The sequence below is a fragment of the Ranitomeya imitator genome, chromosome 2 (assembly GCF_032444005.1).
Source record: "Ranitomeya imitator isolate aRanImi1 chromosome 2, aRanImi1.pri, whole genome shotgun sequence".
In the NCBI taxonomy this organism is placed as follows: Eukaryota; Metazoa; Chordata; class Amphibia; order Anura; family Dendrobatidae; genus Ranitomeya; species Ranitomeya imitator.
In genome coordinates this window covers 750,296,007-750,313,663 of record NC_091283.1, presented here as the reverse complement: position 1 = coordinate 750,313,663, position 17,657 = coordinate 750,296,007, and positions in this window count along the sequence as shown.

Genomic DNA, 17,657 nt, shown 5'->3' with positions numbered 1-17,657 from the left:
CAGCAGTGGTCTGGTCTGTGGAAGTCTAGTGGAAGGAGTGACCGCAGACAGGCTTCGAAGGCCTAACATAACAAACTTGGGCTGGCTGTAGGCACTTTTAAATTGGTTCCAGGGGTACACGGGCAGCAGTGGTCTGGTCAGTGGAAGTCTAGTGGAAGGAGTGACCGCAGACAGGCTTCCAAGGCCTAACATAACAAACTTGGGCTGGCTGTAGGCACTTTTAAATTGGTTCCAGGGGTACACGGGCAGCAGTGGTCTGGTCTGTGGAAGTCTAGTGGAAGGAGTGACCGCAGACAGGCTTCGAAGGCCTAACATAATAACATAGGGCTGGCTGTAGGCAAGTTAAAATTGGTTCCAAGGGAACACGGCCATCAGTGGCCTGGTCAGTGTAGTTGTAGTTGAAAGAACGGGACGCAGACAGGCTTCGAAGGCCTAACATAACAAACTTGGGCTGGCTGTAGGCACTTTTAAATTGGTTCCAGGGGTACACGGGCAGCAGTGGTCTGGTCTGTGGAAGTCTAGTGGAAGGAGTGACCGCAGACAGGCTTCGAAGGCCTAACATAATAACATAGGGCTGGCTGTAGGCAAGTTAAAATTGGTTCCAAGGGAACACGGCCATCAGTGGCCTGGTCAGTGTAGTTGTAGTTGAAAGAACGGGACGCAGACAGGCTTCGAAGGCCTAACATAACAAACTTGGGCTGGCTGTAGGCACTTTTAAATTGGTTCCAGGGGTACACGGGCAGCAGTGGTCTGGTCTGTGGAAGTCTAGTGGAAGGAGTGACCGCAGACAGGCTTCGAAGGCCTAACATAACAAACTTGGGCTGGCTGTAGGCACTTTTAAATTGGTTCCAGGGGTACACGGGCAGCAGTGGTCTGGTCAGTGGAAGTCTAGTGGAAGGAGTGACCGCAGACAGGCTTCCAAGGCCTAACATAACAAACTTGGGCTGGCTGTAGGCACTTTTAAATTGGTTCCAGGGGTACACGGGCAGCAGTGGTCTGGTCAGTGGAAGTCTAGTGGAAGGAGTGACCGCAGACAGGCTTCCAAGGCCTAACATAACAAACTTGGGCTGGCTGTAGGCACTTTTAAATTGGTTCCAGGGGTACACGGGCAGCAGTGGTCTGGTCTGTGGAAGTCTAGTGGAAGGAGTGACCGCAGACAGGCTTCGAAGGCCTAACATAACAAACTTGGGCTGGCTGTAGGCACTTTTAAATTGGTTCCAGGGGTACACGGGCAGCAGTGGTCTGGTCAGTGGAAGTCTAGTGGAAGGAGTGACCGCAGACAGGCTTCCAAGGCCTAACATAACAAACTTGGGCTGGCTGTAGGCACTTTTAAATTGGTTCCAGGGGTACACGGGCAGCAGTGGTCTGGTCTGTGGAAGTCTAGTGGAAGGAGTGACCGCAGACAGGCTTCGAAGGCCTAACATAATAACATAGGGCTGGCTGTAGGCAAGTTAAAATTGGTTCCAAGGGAACACGGCCATCAGTGGCCTGGTCAGTGTAGTTGTAGTTGAAAGAACGGGACGCAGACAGGCTTCGAAGGCCTAACATAACAAACTTGGGCTGGCTGTAGGCACTTTTAAATTGGTTCCAGGGGTACACGGGCAGCAGTGGTCTGGTCTGTGGAAGTCTAGTGGAAGGAGTGACCGCAGACAGGCTTCGAAGGCCTAACATAACAAACTTGGGCTGGCTGTAGGCACTTTTAAATTGGTTCCAGGGGTACACGGGCAGCAGTGGTCTGGTCAGTGGAAGTCTAGTGGAAGGAGTGACCGCAGACAGGCTTCCAAGGCCTAACATAACAAACTTGGGCTGGCTGTAGGCACTTTTAAATTGGTTCCAGGGGTACACGGGCAGCAGTGGTCTGGTCAGTGGAAGTCTATTGGAAGGAGTGACCGCAGACAGGCTTCGAAGGCCTAACATAACAAAATTGGGCTGGCTGTAGGCACTTTAAATTGGTTCCAGGGGTACATGGGCAGCAGTGTATGGTCAGTGGAAGTCTAGTGGAAGGAGTGACGGCAGACAGTCTTCGAAGGCCTAACATAACAAAATTGGGCTGACTGTAGGCACTTTTAAATTGGTTCCAGGGTAACACGGCCAGCAGTGGCCTGGTCAGTGTAGTAGTTGTAGAAAGAAGGGACCGCAGACAGGCTTCGAAGGCCTAACATAACAAAAATGTCAAAACAATGGTATTGTCAGTGCCAGGCATTGAAGGATGTCAGCGCCTAGACTACACATTGGTGAAGCTGTGAGAGATAATTTTGCTAGTGGTAGAGCACTGTTTGAGCTGGGGGGGGGAACTGTCTTGTGGCCGGCGGTACAGGCACAGGGCCCCTCATATTACAACGGTGTGTCTGACGTTGGGTGCGCACCACCACCGCCAGAGACACTTTATTGTACTATGAGGGACCCAGTGGCAGTGCCGTCGACCAAAAGCGGCCACACCCACCTCTTCAGACAAACAGCACTCTCAAGGGTCCAAGCGCAAAGTGGCGATAGCACGGCCCCGTGTGGGGAGTTTGGCCATTTCGTGAGGTGGAAACATGTCGTATGCTGGACAATCAGGTGAAGAAAATTACGAGATTGGAAAAGTCATTCAGAATAGTCCACAGGCAAGACCTTTTCATAGGAAAGCTAGGTGTCAGCCGGGCAGGGTGGGGCAAAAGCTTTTGAAATCCAGTTGTGGTTCATTTTAATGAAGGTTAGATCATCTACATTTTGGGTAGCCAGACGAGTCCTTTTTTCTGTTAGTATTGAACCTGCAGCACTGAATACTCTTTCTGATAGGACACTAGCTGCCGGGCAAGCAAGCTCCTGCAATGCATATTCTGCCAATTCTGGCCAGGTGTCTAATTTGGATGCCCAGTAATCAAATGGGAATGACGGTTGAGGGAGAACGTCGATAAGGGATGAAAAATAGTTTGTAACCATACTGGACAAATGTTGTCTCCTGTCACTTTGAATTGATGCTGCAGTACCTGTCCTGTCTGCGGTCATAGAAAAATCACTCCACAACCTGGTCAGAAAACCCCTCTGGCCAACGCCACTTCTGATTTCTGCCCCTCTAACACCTCTGGTCTGCTGGCCCCTGGAGCTCGTGTGAGAACGATCACGGGCGCTGTGTGCAGGGAATGCCAGAAGCAAACGGTCAACAAGAGTTGATTGTTTTGTTGCTAATATTAGTTCCAAGTTCTCATGTGGCATAATATTTTGCAATTTGCCTTTATAGCGAGGATCAAGGAGGCAGGCCAACCAGTAATCGTCATCGTTCATCATTTTTGTAATGCGTGTGTCCCTTTTGAGGATACGCAAGGCATAATCCGCCATGTGGGCCAAAGTTCCCGTTGTCAAATCTGCGGTTGTGCTTGGTTGAGGGGCAGTTGCAGGCAAATCTACGTCACTTGTGTCCCTCAAAAAACCAGAACCCGGCCTTGCCACGCCACCAATTTCCCGTGCCCCCGGGAAAGCTTCCTCATTAAAAATATACTCATCCCCATCATCCTCCTCATCCTCCACCTCCTCTTCGCCCGGTACCTCGTCATGTACACTGCCCTGACCAGACAATCGCTGACTGTCATCAAGGCTTTCCTCTTCCTCTGGTGCAGACGCCTGATCCTTTATGTGCGTCAAACTTTGCATCAGCAGACGCATTAGGGGGATGCTCATGCTTATTATGGCGTTGTCTGCACTAACCAGCCGTGTGCATTCCTCAAAACACTGAAGGACTTGACACATGTCTTGAATCTTCGACCACTGCACACCTGACAACTCCATGTCTGCCATCCTACTGCCTGCCCGTGTATGTGTATCCTCCCACAAAAACATAACAGCCCGCCTCTGTTCGCACAGTCTCTGAAGCATGTGCAGTGTTGAGTTCCACCTTGTTGCAACGTCTATGATTAGGCGATGCTGGGGAAGGTTCAAAGAACGCTGATAGGTCTGCATACGGCTGGAGTGTACAGGCGAACGGCGGATATGTGCGCAAAGTCCACGCACTTTGAGGAGCAGGTCGGATAACCCCGGATAACTTTTCAGGAAGCACTGCACCACCAGGTTTAAGGTGTGAGCCAGGCAAGGAATGTGTTTCAGTTGGGAAAGGGAGATGGCAGCCATGAAATTCCTTCCGTTATCACTCACTACCTTGCCTGCCTCAAGATCTACAGTGCCCAGCCACGACTGCGTTTCTTGCTGCAAGAACTCGGACAGAACTTCCGCGGTGTGTCTATTGTCGCCCAAACACTTCATAGCCAATACAGCCTGCTGACGTATGCCAGTAGCTGCCCCATAATGGGAGACCTGGTGTGCAACAGTGGCAGGTGCGGATGGAGTGTTTGTGCGACTGCGGTCTGTGGACGAGCTCTTGCTTCTGCAGGAGGACGAGGAGGAGGAGGAGGAGGAGGGGGTGCGAACGGCTACAGACAACTGTTTACTAGACCGTGGGCTAGGCAGAACTGTCCCAAACTTGCTGTCCCCTGTGGACCCTGAATCCACCACATTTACCCAGTGTGCCGTGATGGACACGTAACGTCCCTGGCCATGCCTACTGGTCCATGCATCTGTTGTCAGGTGCACCTTTGTGCTCACAGATTGCCTGAGTGCATGGACGATGCGCTCTTTAACATGCTGGTGGAGGGCTGGGATGGCTTTTCTGGAAAAAAAGTGTCGACTGGGTAGCTCGTAGCGTGGTACAGCGTAGTCCATCAGGTCTTTGAAAGCTTCGCTTTCAACTAACCGGTAGGGCATCATCTCTAACGAGATTAGTCTAGCTATGTGGGCGTTCAAACCCTGTGTACGCGGATGCGAGGCTAAGTATTTCCTTTTTCTAACCATAGTCTCATGTAGGGTGAGCTGGACTGGAGAGCTGGAGATCGTGGAACTAGCGGGGGTGCCGGTGGACATGGCAGACTGAGAGACGGTGGGAGATGGTATTGTTGCCGCCGGTGCCCTAGATGCAGTGTTTCCTACTACGAAACTGGTGATTCCCTGACCCTGACTGCTTTGGCCTGGCAAAGATACCTGCACAGATACAGCAGGTGGTGCGCTAAATGGTGGTCCTACACTGCCGGAAGGGATGTTGCGTTGATGACTAGCTTCATTGGCCGAGGGTGCAACAACCTTAAGGGACGTTTGGTAGTTAGTCCAAGCTTTCAAATGCATGGTGGTTAAATGTCTATGCATGCAACTAGTATTGAGACTTTTCAGATTCTGACCTCTGCTTAAGGAAGTAGAACATTTTTGACAGATGACTTTGCGCTGATCAATTGGATGTTGTTTAAAAAAATGCCAGACTGCACTCTTTCTAGCATCGGATACCTTTTCAGGCATTGCAGACTGAGCTTTAACCGGATGGCCACGCTGTCCTCCACCAGGTTTTGGCTTTGCCACGCGTTTTGGGCAAGATACGGGCCCGGCAGATGGAACCTGTGGCGATGTTGATGCCTGCTGCGGCCCCTCCTCCTCCTCTGCTTCAGAACTGCTGCCGCCTGCACCCTGTTCCCCCAATGGCTGCCAATCGGGGTCAAGAACTGGGTCATCTAATAACTCTTCTTGTACCTCCTGCGCAACTTCGTCTGTGTCACCGTGTCGTTCGGTGGTATAGCGTTCGTGATGGGGCAACATAGTCTCATCAGGGTCTGATTCTTGATCAGCACCCTGCGAGGGCAATGTTGTGGTCTGAGTCAAAGGACCAGCATAGTAGTCTGGCTGTGGCTGTGCGTCAGTGCACTCCATGTCAGATTCAATTTGTAATGGGCATGGACTGTTAACTGCTTCACTTTCTAAGCCAGGGACGGTATGTGTAAAGAGCTCCATGGAGTAACCCGTTGTGTCGCCTGCTGCATTCTTCTCTGTTGTTGTTTTTGCTGAAGAGGACAAGGAAGTGACTTGTCCCTGACCGTGAACATCCACTAACGACGCGCTGCTTTTACTTTTACCAGTTTCACGAGAGGAGGCAAAAGAGCTAGAGGCTGAGTCAGCAAGATAAGCCAAAACTTGCTCTTGCTGCTCCGGCTTTAAAAGCGGTTTTCCTAATCCCAGAAAAGGGAGCGTTCGAGGCCTTGTGTAGCCGGACGACGAACCTGGCTCCACAGCTCCAGACTTAGGTGCAATATTTTTTTCCCCACGACCACCTGATGCTCCACCACTACCACTACCCTCATTACCAGCTGACAATGAACGCCCCCGGCCACGACCTCTTCCACTAGACTTCCTCATTGTTTTAAAAACGTAACCAAACTAACGTTATTTGTTGCAGTCACACAACTTACACGGTGAGCTATAACTTCAGTATGATTTAGCTACCCCTTTACAGGTTGGTGAGACCACAGCGAAAATCAGGCCCAATGTTACACACTCTTTTTTTGGTGGCTGCAAATTAGAGAGATGCCCCACACGCAGGACTGTCACTGAAGCACAAATGTTAGTATTAATGTCACACTATTATTTTTTTTTTATTTTTATTTTTTTCAGGAACACTTTAGAAACCCCCCAAAAAAAAATAAATAGATTTTTGCAGGGAGAATTTAGAAAACAAATGTAACAAACTATATGCTTTCTATGGGCCACTGAGTGAGAGATGACGCACACAGGAATCAGGAGTGGCACACAAGCCCAGAGGCCAATATTTTTCTACCAATGATTGATGGAGTTATTTTCTCTGGTAGATTTTGGAACCCAAATCAAGGAAAAAAAATATAGGCTTTCTATGGACCACAATTGGAGAGAGAGAGAGAGAGAGAGAGAGAGAGAGAGATGGCACACCCAGGAGTCAAGACTGGCACACAAGCAGAAAGGCCAATATTAATCTCCCATTTTTTTGGGGGGTTTGTTTTTTTTTTTTTTTTTTTTTTTTTTTTTCAGGGAGACTTTAGAAAAAAAAATAATAAAAAAAATATGATTTTATCAGGAAGAATTTAGAAACCAAATAAAATAAAATGATTTTTTCAGGGAGAATTTATAAAAAAAATAAAAACAAAAATAGGCGTTCTATGGCCCACTGACTGAGAGATGACGCACACAGGAGTCAGGAGTGGCACACAAGCCCAGAGGCCAATATTTTTCTACCAATGATTGATGTAGTTATTTTCTCTGGTAGATTTTGGAACCCAAATCAAGGAAAAAAAATATAGGCTTTCTATGGACCACAATTGAAGAGAGAGAGAGAGAGAGAGAGATGGCACACCCAGGAGTCAAGACTGGCACACAAGCAGAAAGGCCAATATTAATCTCCCACTGTTTTTTTTGTTTGTTTTTTTTTTTTTTTTTTTCAGGGAGACTTTAGAAAAAAAAATAATAAAAAAAATATGATTTTATCAGGAAGAATTTAGAAACCAAATAAAATAAAATGATTTTTTCAGGGAGAATTTATAAAACAAATAAAAACAAAAATAGGCGTTCTATGGCCCACTGACTGAGAGATGACGCACACAGGAGTCAGGAGTGGCACACAAGCCCAGAGGCCAATATTAATCTCCCTTTTTTTCTGGGAGAATTTATAAAACCAAAAAAATATTTAAATAGGCTTTCTATGGCCCACTATTTGTGAGAGAGATGGCACGCTCAGGACTGGCACAGATGGCACGCTCACAACTGGCACACAAGCCCAGAGGCCAATATTAATCTCCCTTTTTTTCAGGGAAAATTTATAAAACCAAAAAAAAAATTAAATAGGCTTTCTATGGCCCACTATTTGTGAGAGAGATGGCACGCTCAGGACTGGCACAGATGGCACGCTCACAACTGGCACACAAGCCCAGAGGCCAATATTAATCTCCCTTTTTTCAGGGAAAATTTATAAAACAAAAAAAAAAATTAAATAGGCTTTCTATGGCCCACTATTTGTGAGAGAGATGGCACGCTCAGGACTGGCACAGATGGCACGCTCACAACTGGCACACAAGCCCAGAGGCCAATATTAATCTCCCTTTTTTTCAGGGAGAATTTATAAAACCAAAAAAAAAATTAAATAGGCTTTCTATGGCCCACTATTTGTGAGAGAGATGGCACGCTCAGGGCTGGCACAGATGGCACGCTCAGGACTGGCACACAAGCCCAGAGGCCAATATTAATCTCCCTTTTTTTCAGGGAGAATTTATAAAACCCAAAAAAAAATAAAATAGGCTTTCTATGGCCCACTATTTGTGAGAGAGATGGCACACTCAGGACTGGCACACAAGCCCAAAGGCCAATATTAATCTCCCACTGTATTTTTATCAGGGAGAATTTATACACCCCACACAAAAAAATACAGAAAAATGAAAAGGCTTTCTATGGCCCACTATGTGAGAGAGATGGCACACACAGGGATGGCACTCTAGCAGAAATGCCAAATTGCCAATCTTAATCTCCCACCAAAAAAAAAAAAAAAAAAAAAACAGGGAATGTCCTACAATTACTATCTCCCTGCCTGCAGTAATCTCAGCCAGGTATGGCAGGCAGCTACTATCTCCCTGCCTGCAGTAATCTCAGCCAGGTATGGCAGGCAGCAATAAGGAGTGGACTGATGCACAAATGAAATAAAAAGTGTGGACAAACAAAAAAGATAGCTGTGCAGAAAGGAAGGAACAAGAGGATTTGTGCTTTGAAAAAAGCAGTTGGTTTGCACAGCGGCGTACACACAGCAATGCAGCTATCAGGGAGCCTTCTAGGGCAGCCCAATGAGCTACAGCGCTGAGGGGAAAAAAAAAAAAAAAAAACTTCCACTGTCCCTGCACACCGAGGGTGGTGTTGGACAGTGCAAATCGCTGCAGCACAAGCGGTTTTGTGGTTAATGGACCCTGCCTAACGCTATCCCTGCTTCTGACAAAGCGGCAGCAACCTCTCCCTAAGCTCAGATCAGCAGCAGTAAGATGGCGGTCGGCGGGAACGCCTCTTTATAGCCCCTGTGACGTCGCAGACAGCAAGCCAATCACTGCAATGCCCTTCTCTAAGATGGTGGGGACCAGGACCTATGTCATCACGCTGCCCACACTCTGCGTTTACCTTCATTGGCTGAGAAATGGCGCTTTTCGCGTCATTGAAACGCGACTTTGGCGCGAAAGTCGCGTACCGCATGGCCGACCCCGCACAGGGGTCGGATCGGGTTTCATGAAACCCCGACTTAGCCAAAAGTCGGCGACTTTTGAAAATGTTCGACCCGTTTCGCTCAACCCTAGCTTACAAGATAAGGAAAGTTGCCTGTTAAAAAAAAAAAAAAAAAAAAAAAACAAACATTAAGAATAGACTTAAAGTTAGAAGAAGGGATAGCCTGTAATTGGAAAGAGTATACAGATCATAAAATACTAAATTTTAAGCATTTATAGAATTTAAATTAGTTTCATCCAAGATGGAGTCGCTTAAAGGGACTCTGTCAGCACAGATTTTCTGTTCAAACAAAGTACAGGTGTTCAGTGCTTCGTGGTGGGGCCAATCATTTAAACACTCCTTCCCACCTACTGGATTTCCCTCTGTGCACCCCCCCTTCTTTGATTGACAGTTCTGACTTCATAGAGGCAGAGATAGAGGGAAAACATGTAGGTGAGAAGATGCACTTAAATATTTAGCCACGCCACACTGCACCGAGCCCCTGTACTTGATTTGTCATTCTGTGCTGACGAGTCTCCTTTTACAGCACTTTTTACTCTTAATAGGTCAAATAAAATAATTTTGAGATAATGGTGTTAGAGCAGGTCTGGGCAAAGTATGGACTTGCAGGCCACGTCTGACCATTTGTTTGTCCCAATCCAGCTCTCGGATAGGGACAGCCAAAGAGACGGAAAGCAGTGGAGGGCGGTGCTGGGGGTCACTATTACATAGTGTGCACCTGACCTGCATAGAGAGGTCAGATGCACATGATACAGTGCAGGGTTCTGCACACCTGACTGCTGAGGCGCTTCTTAGGGTATGTGCCACCGTTGCGGATTTGCCTGTGGAATTTTCTGCGCGGATTCTTCCTCTCATGACATAAAACGTAGAAAATCCGTGTGTTTTTTCATGCGGATTTTCATGTGGATTTGTATTTGTTTTTGGAAGCTACTGTATCTTTCGGACCATAAGACGCCCCTTTTTTTCCTCCAAATTTGGGAGGAAGTGTGGGGTGCGTCTTATGGTACTGATGTAACATGTGGGGAGGGGGCAGCCGCGAGTGGAATTGCACTGGGATCCCACTCGGAGGCAGGAAAAAGTCCTCGCTGCAAGAATCCAGTGCTGGGGAAACCATGTGGTCCCGATACATAGTGAGGTGAATATTCATTAGCCGTTTCCCCGCCGACCTGTCAGGCCGAGCAGTGAGCGAGGAGCAGCAAATGAATATTCCTTCACTTAATCAGCGGATTCACATGGTTTCCCCAGTGCCGGATTCCTGCAGCAGCTGCGGAGGCGGCAGGAGCAGGGTGCCAGAGGAAGTATCGCTGCATACCTGACAGCGCAGCCCCTGCCCGGGCTGTGCTGGATGCTGAGTGCTGCGGCATAAGGACCTGTGTGAGGTCATGAAGAGGGTGGGCTGGAGCATCACATGATAGCACAGAGCCCTCCCTCTTCATGATGTCATCACAGGTCCTTCAGACATGGCACTAGAATCTGCAAGCCTCCTCTTATGACCTGTGGAGAGGCAATATGAGGGAGGGCTCTGTGCTGTCATGGGATGCTCCATCTCTTTACCTCACCACAGTGTGGCTGGCTGGCTGCAGGACCTGAACAACTAAGAATTAATTGAAAGGTTAGTCACTACAACACACAAAAAAGCACTCTGCCACTCCTGTGGTGAACTATAACTCCCAGCATGCCATAACATCTGCAGGACATGCTGGGAGTTATAGTTCTCACATGGGATCTTAAAGCAGCACTCCAGTGTTATTTTTCAGTGCTGGGGTGGTGCTTTAAATATAAGCCCTGTGCCCTCAATCTTATACTCACCCTCCAGAGTCTTCACATAGTACTGTACAGGCACCACACTGGTCCCGCAGCACCATCTTCTACCCGTAGCTTCCAACATAATAGCGTACTATCTATAATATAATGCTGGGAGCGTCACTCTGTCCGAAGCCTCTATAGACTGCGCAGGCGCAAGCGCCGGCGCAGTCTGGGCCTCACAGAGTGACGCTCCCGGGAGATCGCGGTGTGCGTTCACACTGAACGCACACCGCGATCTCCAACAGAGAAGCAGGGACCGCCAGGAGGGTGAGTATCGGCCATATTCACCTGTCCCCGTTCCACCGCTGAACGCCGCCATCTTCCCGGTCTTCGGCCTGTAACCTTCAGTTCAGAGGGCGCGATGACGCACTTAATGCGCGCCGGCGCCGCCCTCTGACTGAACAGTCACGGCCAGGAGACCGGGAAGATGGCGGCGCGCAGCGATGGAACGGGGCCAGGTGAATATATTAAGTGCTGGGGGGCCTGAGCTGGCGGCAATACCGGCACCTGACCCCCACAGCGTGCCGGTGTCCCCGCCTGCTCAGGCCCCCCAGCATTCGGCGCCGAGCGGGTCAGAGGCAGTATGGGGACGCAGGATGGAGCAGCACATAAGAATGGGGACGCAGGATGGAGCAGCACATAAGGATGGGGACGCAGGATGGAGCAGCACCTAAGGATGGGGACGCAGGATGGAGCAGCACATAAGGATGGGGACGCAGGATGGAGCAGCACATAAGGATGGGGACGCAGGATGGAGCAGCACATAAGGATGGGGACACAGGATGCAGCAGCACATAAGGATGGGGACGCAGGATGCAGCAGCACATAAGGATGGGGACGCAGGATGGAGCAGCACATAAGGATGGGGACGCAGGATGGAGCAGCACATAAGGATGGGGACGCAGGATGGAGCAGCACATAACAGGATGGGTGCAGCGCATGACAGGATGGGGACGCAGGATGGGAGCAGCGCGTGACAGGATGGGGACGCAGGATGGGAGCAGCGCGTGACAGGATGGGGACACAGGATGGGAGCAGCGCATGACAGGATGGGGACGCAAGATGGGAGCAGCACATGACAGGATGGGGACGCAGGATGGAGCAGCACATGACAGGATGGGGACGCAGGATGGAGCAGCACATGACAGGATGGGGACGCAGGATGGAGCAGCACATGACAGGATGGGGACGCAGGATGGGAGCAGCGCATCACAGGATGGGAGCAGCGCATCACAGGATGGGAGCAGCGCATCACAGGATGAGGACGCAGGATGGGAGCAGCGCATGACAGGATGGGGACGCAGGATGGAGCAGCGCATGACAGGATGGGGACGCAGGATGGGAGCAGCGCATGACAGGATGGGGACGCAGGATGGAGCAGCGCATGACAGGATGGGAGCAGCACATGACAGAATGGAGGCGCAGGATGGGAGCAGCGCATGACAGGATGGGGACGCAGGATGGGAACAGCGCATGACAGGATGGGGACGCAGGATGGAGCAGCGCATGACAGGATGGGGACGCAGGATGAAGCAGCACATGACAGGATGGGGACGCAGGATGGGAGCAGCGCATCACAGGATGGGGACGCAGGATGGAGCAGCGCATGACAGGATGGGGACGCAGGATGGAGCAGCACATAAGGATGGGGACGCAGGATGCAGCAGCACATAAGGATGGGGACGCAGGATGGAGCAGCACATAAGGATGGGGACACAGGATGGAGCAGCACATAAGGATGGGGACGCAGGATGGAGCAGCACATAAGGATGGGGACCATATACCAATGTAAATGCTCTCCACCCGGGCGTAGAACGGGTTCAATAGCTAGTTATTTATAACACGTCATATAATAGTTATTTGTTAGAAAATATTTTACCACATTTTTTGCTTAAGATGTTTTTTTCCTTATTTTCCCCCTCTAAAACCAAGATGCGTCTTATAGTCCGGTGCATCTTATAGTCCGAAAAATACGGTAAATAAAGATATTATTTAACAAAAAAAATTGCTGTAATTGTGATGTAATTTCCCAGTCCAACCCCTTCTTTTACATACTCCATTGAAGAATATTGTTTACACACACAGATACAGTGGGGCAAAAAAGTATTTAGTCAGTCAGCAATAGTGCAAGTTCCACCACTTAAAAAGATGAGAGGCGTCTGTAATTTACATCATAGGTAGACCTCAACTATGGGAGACAAACTGAGATAAAAAAAATCCAGAAAATCACATTGTCTGTTTTTTTAACATTTTATTTGCATATTATGGTGGAAAATAAGTATTTGGTCAGAAACAAACAATCAAGATTTCTGGCTCTCACAGACCTGTAACTTCTTCTTTAACCCCTTCCCGACCTTTGACGCACCGTATGCGTCATGAAAACCTGTGCCATTCCGACCTGTGACGCAGCATATGCGTCATGGCCGGATTGGGCTCCTGCAGGCCGGGTGAAAGGGTTAACTGTAATTTCACCCGGCCTGCAGGGACAGGAGGAGTTGTACTTTAGCCCAGGGGGGGTGGCTTCACCCCCCTCCCGTGGCTACGATCGCTCTGATTGGCTGTTAAAAGTGAAACTGCCAATCAGCGATTTGTAATATTTCACCTAAAAAACTGGTGAAATATTACAATCCAGCCATGGCCGATGCTGCAATACCATCGGCCATGGCTGGAAACACAGATGTGCACCCACCCCACCGATCGCCCCCCCAGCCCCCCGATCTGTGGTCCGCTCCCCTCCGTCCTGTGCTCCGCTCCCCCGTCCTCCTGTCCGCTCCCCCCGTGCTCCAATCCCACCCCCTGTGCTGCAATCCAACCCCCCTGCACTCCGATCCATACCCCCGCACTGCGATCCACCCCCCCGCACTGCGATCCACCCCCCCCGCACTGCGATCCACCCCCCCATGCTCCAATCCACCCCCCGTGCTCCGATCCACCCCCCCGTGTTCCGATCCACCCCCGTGTTCCGATCCACCCCCCCGTGCTCCGATCCACCCCCCCCCCATGCTCCGATCCACCCCCCCGTGCCCCCCACCCACACGCCATCATACTTACCGAGCCTCCCGTGGTCCGTCCGTCTTCTTTCCTGGGCGCCGCCATCTTCCAGAATTGCGGGCGCATGCGCAGTGCGCCCGCCAAGTCTGCCGGCCGGCAGATTCGTTCCAATGTGAATTTTGATCACTGTGATAAAACCTCACAGTGATCAAAATAAAAAAAAACAGTAAATGACACCCCCCATTTGTCACCCCCATAGGTAGGGACAATAATAAAATAACAAATTTTTTTTTTTCCACTAAGGTTGGAGTTAGAACTAGGGTTAGGGTTAGGGTTTCGGTATGTGCACACATATTCTGGTCCTCTGCGGATTTTTCCGCAGCGGATTTTGATAAATCCGCAGTGCTAAACCGCTGTGGATTTATCGCGGTTTTTCTGCGCATTTCACTGCGGTTTTACAACTGCGATTTTCTATTGGAGCAGTTGTAAAACCGCTGCGGAATCCGCAGAAAGAAGTGACATGCTGTGGAATGTAAACCGCTGCGTTTCCGTGCAGTTTTTCTGCAGCATGTGTACAGCGATTTTTGTTTCCCATAGGTTTACATTGAACTGTAAACTCATGGGAAACTGCTGCGGATCCGCAGCGTTTTCCGCAGCGTGTGCACATACCTTTAGAATTAGGCCATGTGCACACGGTGCGGATTTGGCTGCGGATTCGGCTGCGGATTCGTAGCAGTTTTCCATCAGGTTTACAGTACCATGTAAACATACAGTGGGGCAAAAAAGTATTTAGTCAGTCAGCAATAGTGCAAGTTCCACCACTTAACCCCTTCATGACCCAGCCTATTTTGACCTTAAAGACCTTGCCGTTTTTTGCAATTCTGACCAGTGTCCCTTTATGAGGTAATAACTCAGGAACGCTTCAACGGATCCTAGCGGTTCTGAGATTTTTTTTTCGTGACATATTGGGCTTCATGTTAGTGGTAAATTTAGGTCAATAAATTCTGCGTTTATTTGTGATAAAAACGGAAATTTGGCGAAAATTTTGAAAATTTCGCAATTTTCACATTTTGAATTTTTATTCTGTTAAACCAGAGAGATATGTGACACAAAATAGTTAATAAATAACATTTCCCACATGTTTACTTTACATCAGCACAATTTTGGAAACAAAATTTTTTTTTGTTAGGAAGTTATAAGGGTTAAAATTTGACCAGCGATTTGTCATTTTTACAACGAAATTTACAAAACCATTTTTTTTAGGGACCACCTCACATTTGAAGTCAGTTTGAGGGGTCTATATGGCTGAAAATACCCAAAAGTGACACCATTCTAAAAACTGCACCCCTCAAGGTACTCAAAACCACATTCAAGAAGTTTATTAACCCTTCAGGTGCTTCACAGCAGCAGAAGCAACATGGAAGGAAAAAATGAACATTTAACTTTTTAGTCACAAAAATTATCTTTTAGCAACAATTTTTTTATTTTCCCAATGGTAAAAGGAGAAACTGAACCACGAAAGTTGTTGTCCAATTTGTCCTGAGTACGCTGATACCTCATATGTGGGGGTAAACCACTGTTTGGGCGCACGGCAGGGCTTGGAAGGGAAGGATCGCCATTTGACTTTTTGAATCAAAAATTGGCTGCACTCTTTAGCGGACACCATGTCACGTTTGGAGAGCCCCCGTGTGCCTAAAAATTGGAGCTCCCCCACAAGTGACCCCATTTTGGAAACTAGACGCCCCAAGGAACTTATCTAGATGCATAGTGAGCACTTTGAACCCCAGGTGCTTCACAAATTAATCCGTAAAAATGAAAAAGTACTTTTTTTTCACAAAAAAATTCTTTTAGCCTCAATTTTTTCATTTTCACATGGGCAACAGGATAAAATGGATCCTAAAATGTGTTGGGCAATTTCTCCTGAGTACACCAATACCTCACATGTGGGGGTAAACCACTGTTTGGGCACATGGTAAGGCTCGGAAGGGAAGGAGCGCCATTTGACTTTTTGAATGAAAAATTATTTCCATCGTTAGCGGACACCATGTCGCGTTTGGAGAGCTCCTGTGTGCCTAAACATTGGCGCTCCCCTACAAGTGACCCCATTTTGGAAACTAGACCCCCCAAGGAACTTATTTAGATGCCTAGTGAGCACTTTAAACCCTCAGGTGCTTCACAAATTGATCTGTAAAAATGAAAAAGTACTTTTTTTTCACAAAAAAATTCTTTTCGCCTCAATTTTTTCATTTTCACATGGGCAGTAGGGTAAAATGGATCCTAAAATTTGTTGGGCAATTTCTCCCGAGTACGTCGATACCTCATATGTGGGGGTAAACCACTGTTTGGGCACTCGGCAGGGCTCGGAAGGGAAGGCGCGCCATTTGACTTTTTGAATGGAAAATTAGCTCCAATTGTTAGCGGACACCATGTCGCGTTTGGAGACCCCTGTGTGCCTAAACATTGGAGCTCCCCCACAAGTGACCCCATTTTGGAAACTAGACCCCCCAAGGAACTTATCTAGATGCATATTGAGCACTTTAAACCCCCAGGTGCTTCACAGAAGTTTATAACGCAGAGCCATGAAAATAAAAAATAATTTTTCTTTCCTCAAAAATGATTTTTTAGCCTGGAATTTCCTATTTTGCCAAGGATAATAGGAGAAATTGGACCCCAAATATTGTTGTCCTGTTTGTCCTGAGTACGCAGATACCCAATATGTGGGGGTAAACCACTGTTTGGGCGCACGGCAGGGCTCGGAAGGGATGGCACGCCATTTGGCTTTTTAAATGGAAAATTAGCTCCAATCATTAGCGGACACCATGTCACGTTTGGAGAGCCCCTGTGTGCCTAAACATTGGAGATCCCCCAGAAATTACACCATTTTGGAAACTAGACCCCCAAAGGAACTAATCTAGATGTGTGGTGAGGACTTTGAACCCCCAAGTGCTTCACAGAAGTTTATAACGCAGAGCCATGAAAAAAAAAAAAAAATTATTTTCTCAAAAATGATCTTTTAGCCTGCAATTTTTTATTTTCCCAAGGGTAACAGGAGAAATTTGACCCCAAAAGTTGTTGTCCAGTTTCTCCTGAGTACGCTGATACCCCATATGTGGGGGTAAATCACTGTTTGGGCACATGCCGGGGCTCGGAAGTGAAGTAGTGACGTTTTGAAATGCAGACTTTGATGGAATGCTCTGTGGGCGTCACGTTGCGTTTGCAGAGCCCCTGATGTGGCTTAACAGTAGAAACCCCCCACAAGTGACCCCATTTTGGAAACTAGACCCCGAAAGGAACTTATCTAGATGTGTGGTGAGCACTTTGAACCCCCAAGTGCTTCATAGAAGTTTATAATGCAGAGCCGTGAAAATAATAAATACGTTTTCTTTCCTCAAAAATAATTATTTAGCCCAGAATTTTTTATTTTCCCAAGGGTTACAGAAGAAACTGGACCCCAAAAGTTGTTGTCCAGTTTCTCCTGAGTACGCTGATACCCCATATGTGGGGGTAAACCACTGTTTGGGCACATGCCGAGGCTCGGAAGTGAAGTAGTGACGTTTTGAAATGCAGACTTTGATGGAATGCTCTGTGGGCGTCACGTTGCGTTTGCAGAGCCCCTGATGTGCCTAAACAGTAGAAACCCCCCACAAGTGACCCCATTTTGGAAACTAGACCCCGAAAGGAACTTATCTAGATGTGTGGTGAGCACTTTGAACCCCCAAGTGCTTCATAGAAGTTTATAATGCAGAGCCGTGAAAATAATAAATACGTTTTCTTTCCTCAAAAAT